The sequence below is a fragment of the Bufo bufo genome, chromosome 6, assembly GCF_905171765.1.
Source record: "Bufo bufo chromosome 6, aBufBuf1.1, whole genome shotgun sequence".
Classification (NCBI taxonomy): domain Eukaryota; kingdom Metazoa; phylum Chordata; class Amphibia; order Anura; family Bufonidae; genus Bufo; species Bufo bufo.
In genome coordinates, this window is record NC_053394.1 from 193,982,085 (window position 1) to 193,996,478 (window position 14,394).

General features: G+C 48.0%; 1 protein-coding gene across 5 annotated transcripts in view; it reads right to left on the minus strand.

Moving 5' to 3' along the window:
* The window catches only part of LOC121005864 (catenin delta-1-like), a 607,331-nt gene that overhangs the window by 498,263 nt on the left and 94,674 nt on the right, over positions 1–14,394 (minus strand). The window lies entirely within an intron of this gene.

A 14,394-nucleotide genomic window follows, 5' to 3' on the forward strand; every position in this document is an offset into this window, starting at 1 on the left:
AAGAATTGATACAGTATTCCGGACTGGAGCATATAAAAAAACGGATAAATATATATATAAAAAAATATGGTGAGTAGTATAGTAATCCGGATGCAAAATAGTCTTATGTCCCAGGGAGAATGTCTGGTATTCCAAAGATAAAATAAATAGTTGGTGAAAAATAGAAAAAATGATAAAAAGTATTAGAGTAGAAAAAAAAAGGGGGAAAAAGTCTGTGCCTGTGCGCCAGGGATGGTACACTGTGTTCGGGTGGTAGTTGTGCACAATATGGAGTGCTAGTAATAGTGCATGTAGTATGGTCGCATAAAATTGTGAAGGCTTATTTAAGAAATAGTGTGGCAGGCAGGTGGATGGTGAGGATCTCCGGTGGCGTCCCACACGGAGGTAATTCCTCTGCCTGTTGTTACCTTGGCGACTTCTTCTTGGTCACTGAGGAAGGAGTCAGCTTAGACTCCGAAATGCGTCTGGTAAAGGACCCGCTCACAGAGGACAACAACTGCAAATAGGAAGCGCTTCCACAAGAACCAACTAGCCCGCATACCATTCCGTACAGACCCAAACCAGCGGCCCTAAACCACGTGGGACGCCGATCGCCTTAAGATCACGCGGGACGCCGATCGCCTTAAGATCACGCGGGACGACGCTCACACATCACGTGGAAGTAGAGTCCATTTTGTACTCCGCTCAAAAACCGTGGGACGTACAGTACATGCACACTCCGCCCACCAGCCGGCAATTCCACCCGCAACACACAGGACCAGATCGGGAGCACCCAGAAGAAGTCGCTAAGGTAACAACATGCAGAGGAATTACCTCCGTGTGGGACGCCACCGGAGACACTCACAATCCACCTGCCTGCCACATGTCTTAAATAAGCCTTCACAATTTTATGCGACTATACTACATGCACTATTACTAGCACTCCATATTGTGCACTACAACTACCACCCCAACACAGTGTACCATTCCTGGCGCACAGGCAGACTTTTTACTACTCTTCTACTTTTTATCATTTTTTCTATTTTTCACCAATTATTTTATCTTTGGAATACCAGACATTCTCCCTGGGACATAAGACTATTTTGCATCCGGATTACTATACTACTCACCATTTTTTTTATTTTTATTTTTTATATATATTTATCCATTTTTTATATGCTCCAGTCCAGAATACTGTATCAATTCTTTAGATCAGTTCTTTTATATCAATTTTTTAGACTAGACTAATAAATTTGATTTTACCGCTCCTTGTTCTCTTGCTTTTCACTTTACCCCAGATATTAGAGGGAGGATCTGTATTTTCTCTCTGCTCTGTCACCAAAACACAAAAAAAGCCATGTGCATTTTATGGAACATCTGGCCGATATAGAACAGTCCTATCCTTTTTTTTTTTTTTTTTGGGGGGGGGGGGGGGCGGGACGATAAAAGTGATAAAAAAAAAAACGGCGAACAGTGTTTTTTTTTTCCGTTTACAGCTGTCACCACATTTTTTTATATTTTAATAGTTCAGACTTTTTCGGATGTTGCAATACGTAATAGGTTTATTTTTTATTGTTTTTATATTTAAAATTAGTAAAGGGGGTGATTTAACCGCCTTCGGACCGCCTAACGCAGGATCGCGTTCCGGAGGCGGCAGCTCTGCGCAGAGTCACGCATATACGCGTCATCTGGCGAGACGCGAGACTTCGCTCAAAGCCAGCACGCGCATGCGCATCACGGGACGGCAAAAGTTCAAGGAGTATTTCGTCAGCAACCTGCCAGCCAATGATCGTCGCTGGCAGGTTGCTGATTTAAAAAAAAAATCTAAATCAGAAGCCATCTAAGGGCTCTTTCACACTTGCATTGTCCGGATCCGTCGTGCACTCCATTTGCCGGAGGTGCCCGCCGGATCCGGAAAAACACAACTGAACTGAAAGCATTTGAAGACTGATCCGTCTTCAAAATGCGTTCAGTGTTACTATGGCAGCCAGGACGCTATTAAAGTCATGGCTGCCGTAGTAGTAGTGGGGAGCGGGGGAGCAGTATACTTACAGTCCGTGCGGCTCCCAGGGCGCTCCAGAATAACGTCAGAGCGCCCCATGCGCATGGATGACGTGATCTATGTGATCACGTCACCCATGCGCGTGGGGCGCCCTGACGTCACTCTGGAGCGCCCGGGGAGCCGCACGGACTGTAAGTATACTGCTCCCCACTACACTTTACCATGGCTGCCAGGACTTTAGCGTCCTGGGAGCCATGGTAACCATTCAGAAAAAGCTAAACGTCGGATCCGGCAATGCGCCGAAACGACGTTTAGCTTAAGGCCGGATCCGGATCAATGCCTTTCAATGGGCATTAATTCCGGATCCGGCCTTGCGGCAAGTGTTCAGGATTTTTGGCCGGAGCAAAAAGCGCAGCATGCTGCGGTATTTTCTCCGGCCAAAAAACGTTCCGGTCCGGAACTGAAGACATCTGATGCATCCTGAATGGATTTCTCTCCATTCAGAATGCATTAGAATAAAACTGATCAGGATTCTTCCGGCATAGAGCCCCGACGACGGAACTCTATGCCGGAAGAAAAGAACGCAAGTGTGAAAGAGCCATAACACCTTATATTTATAAATTTAAGGTGTTAAATAGCTTCTCTGCTCCTCTGCTGGTCCTTTTGGTCGGTTGGTTCCAGCAGAGGAGCAGACATCACAGTGAGTACACCCAACACCACACTTAGCCCCCAGATCACCCCCTATCACCCCAATTAACCCCTTGATCGCCCCTGTCAATCACTAGTGAAAGGGGAAAAAGTGATCAGTGTAAACTGTCACTTTTTTTCACTAGTATTGACTGTTAGGTTTTAGGATAGTTTAGGTCCCTTGGTTAGGTAGTTTAGCGTCAGTTAGCGCCCAGCCCACCGCACCGCAGTGACTGATTCGCTGATTAGCGTATCGCTAATCAGCATTTGTACTTTTATAGTATCTGTAAGTGATCAAAACTGATCACAGTCAGATCTACTGTATTAGTGTCACCTTAGTTCACCCTCCACCCAAAACAGTGTTTGCCCGATCAGGCCTGATCGGTCGCCCACACGTGCGTTCACCTACGCCTGCCCCGCCGCAGTGACAAAAAAAAACGAGATTTTTGTGAAACTCACCTGTAAAATCTCTTTCTCGCGGGGTTCATTGGGGGACACAGGACCGTGGGTACAGCTTGCTGCTGCCACTAGGAGGAGACACTAGGCTGAAAAGTGATAACTCCTCCCCTGCAGGCTATACCCCCTCCAGCCTGGAGAGAGCATATCAGTTTGTGCCCAAGCCATAGGAGTAGGAGAAAATAACCATACGGTAAACAACCAACAACTGACCAACGCCAGTCGGATCAAACCAGAACTGGGGCCATACTGGCTCCACAACCGCCAACAATCACAGCAAACAGAAATTACTGGGTGGGAGCTGTGTCCCCCAATGAACCCCGCGAGAAAGAGATTTTACAGGTGAGTTTCACAAAAATCTTGTTTTCTCGCTGGTATCATTGGGAGACACAGGACCATGGGACGTCCTAAAGCAGTCCACGGGGAGGGAACAAATCACATGCCCCTGGAGAAAAAAACGCCCTCGAGGATGCGTAACTCACTGCCGCCTGCAAGAATTTGCTGCCTGGAACAGTATCCGCCGGTGCCTAGGAAGGCACCCGGTAAGACTTGATGAACGTGTGCCCGGAAGACCAAGATACTGCCTTCCACACTGGAAGCTACTGCCTGAAGGAGATGGACCCGAGAAGCGCCGACCGCTGGTCGGGTGGGCCAAGACTCAGCTGGGCGTTTCCTACCCGAGGGCAAATGCCCGAGCAACTGTTGAACGGATCCATCTGGAAAACAGCCTTTGGAGGCCGCCAGCCTTGACAAGGACCCCAGGATAAGAATTGGTAGAAGTCCGTAGGGCTGTAAGCGCTAGACAAGGACAAGCAAGCTCAGAGGCCAAATCACATGGCTGATGGAGAGCTCGGCTCGTGTACTACGAGAGAGAAGAAGAGAAACCCATGTCTGTGAGGTGTGGAAAGGCGACCACCTACTGCGAAAAAAGAGGATCCTGGACGGAACACTGCCCTATGTTCATACTTAAAGAAAAAAATACGTACAAGAAAGGCGTATCAACTCAGAGAAAAAAAAATAAATAAAAAATAACGCCACCAAACAGCTGGCTCCTGGCCGCAGCTGTGGAAGTAGAACTAAAAGGCCAAGTCCGTAGGATTCACCTCTGGTCCAGAGAACGCCCCCTAGGGAGCGGAATATTGGTAGACCAACGCCCTTATAGCCATAGAGGCTGGTGGTGAGATTTCTAGTGAGAGAAGCTGCCTGAGAATCACTAAGAAACAAACGCCTGAGCCAGGCGTGCCCCTCTGCAGGCCAAAGTACCAATACCACACGGGAAAAGTAAAGCCAATGTGAGCACCGCTAGTGATGGGAAGCCCCGTCAGTGACTATATTTCAACAAAGCGGCAACGCTGCCTGGAAGGGCAGATGAGTGGAACAAAGATGAGAGAAAAACTCTTGCCGGGTGAAGTTTGACTACGCTCCACCCGTCTTGGGAAGGCTCTCAGTCCACCCCCGGAATGAACAGTGAAAGAACAACCACCATTGGCTTGAGGTGACGTAGATATCACTGACATCTGAAGAGAGGTAGCACCAATGGCGTTACGGTATGACTACTAGAATCCAGGTCCCGCTTAGAACGGCAATCTAGTGTTGACGAGTGCCGTAGGGACTGATCTACCCAGTAGAACGCACTCAAAAAGTAGGTGCCACTCACTGTAGTCTTCAACAAAAGATTATGTCTTTATTGGTCACAAACAATACTCTGTGACGCGTTTCGGCTCACATCAAGAGCCTTTCTGAAACATATGGATATGGATTAGATGTGGCAGAAGGACAACAGTTGTCAGAGCCACGGACCCTTATTGGTAGTAAACCAGAAAGAGGCCAGAACTAAAGCCCATTCCCATGTGAGACTGGAGCTCTACAGCGTCTAGTGGTGATGCGATACTCCGGCTGAAGGGGAGGCCCTACAAGGGAAGTCCCAAGAGTAATGCTCACGCCATACTCCAGCAGAGGAGTAGGCCACACCGTAGAGGTCACTGATTCTCGTGTTAGAGGAATCCGTTGCCTGACGAAAGAACTGTGCAGAAGGAACCTTAGCATGTAATGGTGACTCAAACACCCCTCGTGCGGTAGAGGTTACCGCATGCTCCGCCAGCGTGGACATGAGGGGAAGGCCTGAGGACATCCAGTAGAAGTTCTGGTATCAAGCTGGCCCAGTTAGTAGAGCTAACCTTAAACCCCTTCACCTGACAAGGGCGCTGAACAGGAGCAACTGCCGAATTAGTACCAGGGTAGAACCCCTACCTGAGGGGGGCTGTCTCGCTACAGCGATTAGGAGCATCTAGCCCTAGCGTGAAGACTACCCTGCGAAGGAGAAGCCGTTGTAGTAGCCACTGCAGATTGCCAGCATAACGCCCTCACCTAGATAAGGATGAGTGGTGGACGAAGCATCCGGAGTCGGTGGAATATTCTGCTTGCTGGACCTTGACCACAGTACTCTGTGCAGTGTGACTGACCTGAACGGTGGAATGCTCATGGGGATGGGGAGTCTCTAGGACACCTAAGGCTGGGTGACACCCCTGAGAGCACAAAGACCGACATTTTTGTGCCTCCAATAAGTGCATGAAGAAAAGAGGGATACAATATGGGAGTGTCCATATTATCCAGTGGCAGTATCCATATGCCACTAGATGAGAATATCAGGCACCAGCGGTACCGACTGTTGCCACGGACCACCTGTGAAGGAACCAAGGCCTCTAGAGTCGTGGCGTAGCTGAAATACAGCATGCAAAGATGCATAGTGATCCCCCCGTTACTGGATCGTTTGTAGAGGGTAATGCCATAGGAAGTATGTGATAGCAAATGGGAGATGGAATAGTAACCAACGGAAGCACAATCCCCCGGTTAGGGAAGGGGGTAGCGCGATAGTCAGAACCGCAATCTACAGAAGTGTAATTACCCACTCAATGGAGGGGGAAAATTCTATGGCAAGCACTGCGCCCAGTGGCAGTGCAAACGCTTTACCTATGATCGGGAGTAACATATCCAGTAAGTACTGTAACCTGAGGTAGTGCAAATACATCACCCATCGAAGGGGGTAACGCACCTAGCAGGAACTTGCATATGACGAGTTCTGTACTCTGTGGGAAGTGCCATCATCCCACCCCAGAAAGGGTGTAATGCGTACGTAAACACTGTGACAGCAGTGAGAATGCCATAATGCCACCTATACAAAAGGTTAATGTATGCTGACGATACTGAGCCCAGTGGAACTTCAATTCCGCCACTCACAGAACGAGGGCACCTATGGCTGGCATTGAGGCCAATGCTAGTGAGGTCAGTCCACCTCAGGAAGGAGGTAATACCCAAATTAAGCACTGTATCTAGTAGAAGTGTAAATAGTGCCTAAGGAAGGGGTTAATGCATACACCAGAACCGGTTAGCACGGACGTAATCTAGGAAAATGAATCCGGATTCATGTCAGAGTCCGAATAACTGTCCTGCTTCGGCTCGCTCGTGCGCAGTTCCACCTCTCAGCCTCTAGCCCATGGCTGTTGCAGGCTGTGGCGGTGTTGACAGAAGAACCAAACTACCCGGAGGTGGAATGAACTAAAGGTCTGCATACCGATTGCGCAGACGGTGCTCTATTAACCAAACGACCCAGAAGGGTGGGTTGGGAGCTTCCAGAGGTCCTCCGCTGAGTTGCGCAGGAGGAGAAACTCAAACAGACGCCCCCGGAGGGTGAATAGGAAGTTACAGTTGTCCTCAACTGGATTTGCACAGTTGTAGTATTATTAACCAACCAGCCTCAGAGGGCGGATTGGCATCCTCCAGATGTACCCCACTGGACTTTGCAGTTGGAGCATTATCAACCAAACGGGCCGGAGGGCGGATTGGGGACTCTTCGGATGTACTCCACTGGATTTACGCAGTTGGAGAATTATCAACCCAACGGCCCAGAGGGCGGAATAGGAATCCCTCAGATGTACTCCACTGGATTTGCGCAGTTGGAGCATAATCAACCAAACGGCCCGGAGGGCGGAATGGGAATCCCTCAGATGTACTCCACTGGATTTGCGCAGTTGGAGCATAATCGACCAAACGGCCTCAGAGGGCGGATTGGGATCCTCCAGATGTACCCCACTGGATTCACGCAGTTGGAGCATAATCAACCAAACGGCCCGGAGGGCGGAATGGGAATCCCTCAGATGTACTCCACTGGATTTGCGCAGTTGGAGCATAATCAACCAAACGGCCTCAGAGGGCGGATTGGGATCCTCCAGATGTACCCCACTGGATTTGCGCAGTTGGAGCATGGATTTTGTGGTCTGAGGAGGGCAGGATCTGTTGCACATAATGTTTTTTTTTGGTGAGGACCTAACCTCATATGGAGAGGAGGTCAGGAAGGGCTGTATACCGCAATATTAAGGCACATTGTGCCTGCAGAAAGAAACCTAGGGTAAACAGGGGCCTGAAAAAGGTGGCTGTGCAGGAAGGGTTAACCCTGCTCAGAGGACCGGAGCGGAGCTCAGCGGGCACCTGGGGGAGGAGGGACAGCTAGTCGGGGAGGATTCGCGCCTAAAGGACGAACCCGCCCCCTCCAGAATCGGAATGAAAGTTGCGGCCTAGTAGGCTGCAAAGCTGGGACATAAAGTTCGGCGCACAGCCGACCGGGCGGTACTGCCGGCCGGCTACCACAGAGGGACTTAAAGAGTAACCGCCGATACCGCCTCCAGATCAGTGGGCAGATGTGTCCACCTGCTGCGGGAACCCATCCCGTGGCCGCAAAAAAACTGTACGGGCTGAGTTCCGGTAGACCCGGAGAGAAGCCGGGGCCTAAATTTTTGGCGCCGGCCGAGCTAACAGCCGGCCGGGAAGTGGAGTGACCGGAGCGGCGCTCTCAATCGCTGTGGCTGAACACCGGCCGCGGGTGCTCACCCCGCAGGCCGTATAACGTGCCGGGCTACTACATTGGGGCCTGAGGTAATGTGGGGCCCTCATGAAGAAACAAGTCCTCCATCTTATGAGGTGACCAAGGGGAAGGGGGGGAGGGGGGGGCTGAGGTACTTACCCAATGCGGACTACTCACCCCATCTTCATCCTCTTCTCTTCACCCTTTCTCAGAGTACCAGCAGGGTCCCCTCTTCAGCCGCTGGCACCCGAAGTGGCAGGGGACTGGAATGGCGGAGGGTCTCGCCAGATTCAGGTGACCCCTTTGGCTGGCGGGAAGCAGGGGAGCTGGGCTGCCCTGGTCCACTTTTGTTTCTTGGGGAGGGCGAGCGGTGAGGGATTATGACACCGGCCTTGCTCCCGGGGTAGACAAAGTGGCTAGGCGACTCTGTTTCCCCAAACCTAAAAAGGAAAAAGATAAAATAATAAAAGTAAGCCGCCCTGCAAAAGCAGGGAGATCTGCCTCCTACGACACTAAGCTAAAAACTGATATGCTCTCTCCAGGCTGGAGGGGGTATAGCCTGCAGGGGAGGAGTTATCACTTTTCAGCCTAGTGTTGCCTCTTAGTGGCAGCAGCAAGCTATACCCACGGTCCTGTGTCCCCCAATGATACCAGCGAGAAATATATATATTTTTTATCACTGCACAATCACTTTACAAGCGCTGCGGCGATAAAAAAAATCTGTTTTGATATTTTTTATCAATCGCAGCGGCCTCCGGTACTTCACTAGCCTCCCATTTGTAAGACAGGCTTGCTTTTTTTCTTGGGTAGTCTCAGGGAATACCCCTAAATTTAGTAGTCCAAATGTCAAACAGGGGGTATTCTTCTGAAGAGGCCTACAGGCTTCTGACCCAGTCGGATGAGGAATGGGAACCCTCATCTGACGAATCTAGCGGGTCAGAATATGAACCTGTAGAAAGCAGTTGCAGTCTGACCCAAAGTTCGGACGAGGAGGTTGAGGTCCCTGATAGCACCAGGCGTACCCGGCCCCTTGTTGCTAGACCACAGGTTGCGCAGGATCCGCTTCAAGAGCAGCAGAGTGGGGCTGGCGCTGTCGGATTACGTGGTGAGGCATACACCAGCAGCGCAGTCCTCCCTGGACCTAGTACCAGCACTGCCGTACAACATGGTGAAGTGGCGAGCACCAGAAGGGCAGTTGAAGCTGGTACGGTGGCACGTGCAGTAGTTACCCCATCGCAGCCACCGCACAGACAGGCCTGTAGAGCCCCTAGAGTCCCTGAGGTGCTGGCAAACCCTGATTGGCAGTCCCCAACTTCAGCCGCACCTGTAGTTCCCCCTTTCACCGCCCAGTCTGGAGTTCGGGTTGAGACAGCTCAGATCGGTTCGGCACTGGGATTTTTTGAGCTGTTCTTGACTGCGGAGCTCTTGGACATAGTCGTGGCAGAAACAAATCGGTATGCCACTGAATTTATAGCCGCAAACCCGGGAAGCTATTATGCCCAGCCTTTCCGGTGGAAACCAGTCCAAGTTTCCGAATTAAAAACTTTTCTGGGCCTTCTCCTGAACATGGGTCTAACCAAAAAGCATGAATTGCGGTCAAATTGGTCCACGAACCCGATTCATCACATGCCCATGTTCTCTGCTGCTATGTCCAGGGCACGTTTTGAGACCATCCTGCGTTTCCTGCACTTTAGCGACAAACAGCACCTCCCGTCCCAGATGCCACCCAGCTTTTGACCGGCTCCACAAAATTCGGCCTCTCATAGACCACTTCAACCAGAAATTTGCAGATTTGTATTCCCCTGAGCAAAACATCTGCGTAGACGAGTCCCTTGGCTTCAAACAATACATCCCAAGCATGCGCGCCCGGTATGGGGTCAAATTGTATAAGCTCTGTGAAAGGGCCACAGGCTATACCCACAAATCTATGAGGGAAAAGATCAGACCCTGGAGCCGGTCAGTTGCCCTGACTACCTGGGGAGCAGTGGGAAGACAGTCTGGGACTTGGTGTCACCCTTATTTGGCAAGGGGTACCATTTTTATGTGGCCAATTTTTACACAAGTGTGCCCCTCTTCAGGCATTTGTTCCTAGAACAGATTGGCTGCTGTGGCACCGTGCGACCTAGTCGACGGGGCTTCCCCCAACGGCTCGTTACCACCCGTCTTGCAAGGGGGGAGAGGGCTGCCTTGTGTAACGAAGAATTGCTCGCGGTGAAATTGAGAGACAAGCGTGACGTTTACATGCTCTCCTCCATTCACGCAGACACAACAATACAAATTGAACGGGCAACCCGTGTCATTGAAAAGCCCCTCTCAGTCCACGACTATATTGCGCTCATGGGAGGGGTGGACTTCAATGACCAGATGTTGGCTCCCTATTTAGTTTCCCGACGCTGGTAATAAGGTGTCTGTATATTTGATTCAATTGGCGATGTACAATAGTTTTGTTCTCTACAGTTAAGGCTGGGAGAACGGGATCCTTCCTCAAATTTCAGGAAGAGATCATCGCGAACCTCCTGTATCCAGGAGGTTCCGTGGCCCCAACCACCAGTGTAGTGAGCCGTCTACACGAGCGACATTTCCCCAATGCCGTTGCTGGTACCTCAACCCAACCGTCACCCCGTGTCTGTAGCAGGAGTGGAATAAGGCGTGACACCCGCTATTTCTGTCCTGACTGCCCTGACCACCCTGCCCTATGCTTAGGGGAGTGTTTCCGGAAGTACCACACACAGGTACACTTAGCATAGGGATTGCATCTCACAGGACAGGCACACAGGGCTATTAGGGCCCTTTTACTCACAGCTGCTTCAAACCTCTCCTTTCACCTGAGATAAAGTGCATAATATACTTCGCCACATCTTTGGGCGATTTGCGCTTTGCACATTGTCCCATGGGGAAGGAGAGGTTTGTCCTATAAAAAGGAAAAAAAAAAAAAAAAAACACACACACACACACACACACACACACACACACACCGGTAAGCAAAAAAGTTAACGTTCAGTTGAAAAAGTTAAATAAAGTTTATATGTTCCGTTCAAATTTTATTATAAAGTTAATAAATTTATTGCGTTGCGGCCTGGTTTTTTCTTTGTTTTTTTTTTTTTTTACCTTCCAGGTGGACCAACCGATGAACCAGCTGCAGCACTGATGTGCATTCTGACAGAAGCATTGCGCTGCTGCCAGATTACACAAAAGTCAGTGTATGCGGCGCTGCAAGACGAGATTTCTCCTCTGCAGTAAAAGATACGTTTGCCAAGGCATATGAGCTGAGGAGGTGGCGGTGTTCATATACTTACAAACACTTTGTATATATAAAAAAAAATAAAAAAAAATCCCGGCAATGATTTATTCATCCACATCGATTGATGTGAATGGAGAAATCGGGTTTGCCAGGGCATACGAGCTAAGTGGGTATGGATGTTGGGCGGAGCTTTTATGTCCTGGCAGACGCCTTTCCCCTCTTTTTTTTTGGCAGAGATTTTTTCATCCACATTGATCGATGCGAATGAATAAATCTGTGCCATTCATTTTTTCTTTCAGGCCAGAGGCTGAACGGAAAAAAAAATCTCATTACCCGTATGCTCAATATAAGGAGAATAGCAGAAACTCCTAATGCTGGCCATACATGTAATGATTGCGGAGACCCTCAAATGCCAGGGCAGTACAAACACCCCACAAATGACCCCATTTTGGAAAGAAGACACCCCAAGGTATTCACTGAGGGGCATATTGAGTCCATGAAAGATTGAAATTTTTGACCCAAGTTAGCGGAAAGGGAGACTTTGTGAGAAAAAAAAAAATAGTCAATTTCCACTAACTTGTGGCAAAAAAAATAAAAAAAATTATATGAACTCGCCATGCCCCTCATTGAATACCTTGGGGTGTCTTCTTTCCAAAATGGGGTCACATGTGGGGTATTTATACTGCCCTGGCATTTTAGGGGCCCTAAAGCGTGAGAAGAAGTCTGGGATCCAAATGTCTAAAAATGCCCTCCTAAAAGGAATGTGGGCCCCTTTGCGCATCTAGGCTGCAAAAAAGTGTCACACATGTGGTATCTCCGTACTCAGGAGAAGCTGGGCAATGTGTTTTGGGGTGTCATTTTACATATACCCATGCTGGGTGAGAGAAATATCTTGGCAAAAGACAACTTTTCCCATTTTTTTATACAAAGTTGGCATTTGACCAAGATATTTATCTCACCCAGCATGGGTATATGTAAAATGACACCCCAAAACACATTGCCCAACTTCTCCCGAGTACGGCAATACCAGATGTGTGACACTTTTTTGCAGCCTAAGTGGGCAAAGGGGCCCACATTCCAAAGAGCACCTTTAGGATTTCACAGGTCATTTTTTACCACACATTAGGGCCCCTAGAATGCCAGGGCAGTATAACTACCCCACAAGTGACCCCATTTTGGAAAGAAGACACCCTAAGGTATTCCGTGAGGGGCATGGAGAGTTCCTAGAATTTTTTATTTTTTGTCACAAGTTAGCGGAAAATGATGATTTTCTTTTTCTTACAAAGTCTCATATTCCGCTAACTTGTGACAAAAAATAAAAACTTCCATGAACTCACTATGCCCCTCACAAAATACCTTGGGGTGTCTTCTTTCCAAAATGGGGTCACTTGTGGGGTAGTTATACTGCCCTGGCATTCTAGGGGCCCTAATGTGTGGTAAGTAGTTTGAAATCAAAATGTGTAAAAAATGACCTGTGAAATCCGAAAGGTGCTCTTTGGAATGTGGGCCCCTTTGCCCACCTAGGCTGCAAAAAAGTGCCACACATGTGGTATTGCCGTACTCAGGAGAAGTTGGGCAATGTGTTTTGGGGTGTCATTTTACATATACCCATGCAGGGTGAGATAAATATCTTGGTCAAATGCCAACTTTGTATAAAAAAAATAAAAAATGGGAAAAGTTGTCTTTTGCCAAGATATTTCTCTCACCCAGCATGGGTATATGTAAAATGACACCCCAAAACACATTGCCCAACTTCTCCCGAGTACGGCAATACCAGATGTGTGACACTTTTTTGCAGCCTAGGTGGGCAAAGAGGCCCACATTCCAAAGAGCACCTTTAGGATTTCACCGGCCATTTTTTACAGATTTTTATCTCAAACTACTTCGCACGCATTTGGGCCCCTAGAATGCCAGGGCAGTATAACTACCCCACAAGTGACCCCATTTTGGAAAGAAGACACCCCAAGGTATTTCGTGATAGGCATAGTGAGTTCATGGAAGGTTTTATTTTTTGTCACAAGTTAGTGGAATATGAGACTTTGTAAGGAAAAAAAAAAAAATCAATAAAAAAAAAAATCTTACATTTTCCGCTAACTTGTGACAAAAAATAAAAAGTTCGATGAACTCCCTATGCCCATCAGCGAATACCTTAGGGTGTCTACTTTCCGAAATGGGGTCATTTGTGGGGTGTTTGTACTGTCTGGCCATTGTAGAACCTCAGGAAACATGACAGGTGCTCAGAAAGTCAGAGCTGCTTCAAAAAGCGTAAATTCACATTTTTGTACATAGTTTGTAAACGCTATGACTTTTACCCAAACTATTCTTTTTTTACCCAAACATTTTTTTTTTTTTATCAAAGACATGTAGAACAATAAATTTAGAGAAATATGGATGTCGTTTTTTTTGGAAAATTTTACAACTGAAAGTGAAAAATTTCATTTTTTTGCAAAAAAATAGTTACATTTCGATTAATAACAAAAAAGTAAAAATGTCAGCAGCAAAGAAATACCACCAAATGAAAGCTCTATTAGTGAGAAGAAAAGGAGGTAAAATTCATTTGGGTGGTAAGTTGCATGACCGAGCAATAAACGGTGAAAGTAGTGTAGTGCAGAAGTGTAAAAAGTGGCCTGGTCATTAAGGATGTTTAAGCTAAGGGGGCTAAAGGGAACCTGTCACCGGGATTTTGTGTATAGAGCCGAGGACATGGGTTGCTAGATGGCCGCTAAAACATCCGCAATACCCAGTCCCCATAGCTCTCTGTGCCTTTATTGTGTAAAAAAACCGATTTGATACATATGCAAATTAACCTGAGAAGAGTCCTGTCCCTGAGATGAGTCAGGGACAGGACTCATCTCAGGTTAATTTGCATATGTATCAAATCGTTTTTTTGACACAATAAAAGCACACAGAGCAATGGGGACTGTGTATTGCTGATGTGCTAGCGGCCATCTAGCTACCTATGTCCTCAGCTCTATACACAAAATCCCGGTGACAGGTTCCCTTTAAGAGAACCCATATCTTCATTGGGAAGAACTTTCTAAGCAATCGGCACACCAATCTTAGGGGTCCTATCCCAATTAGCAGACACCTTCACCTCAAAAGGGATATTTCCTTTTGACCGCAGAAGAGGAGAAAACTTCCCATCAGGCTTTTTTCATTGCCTAACAATAA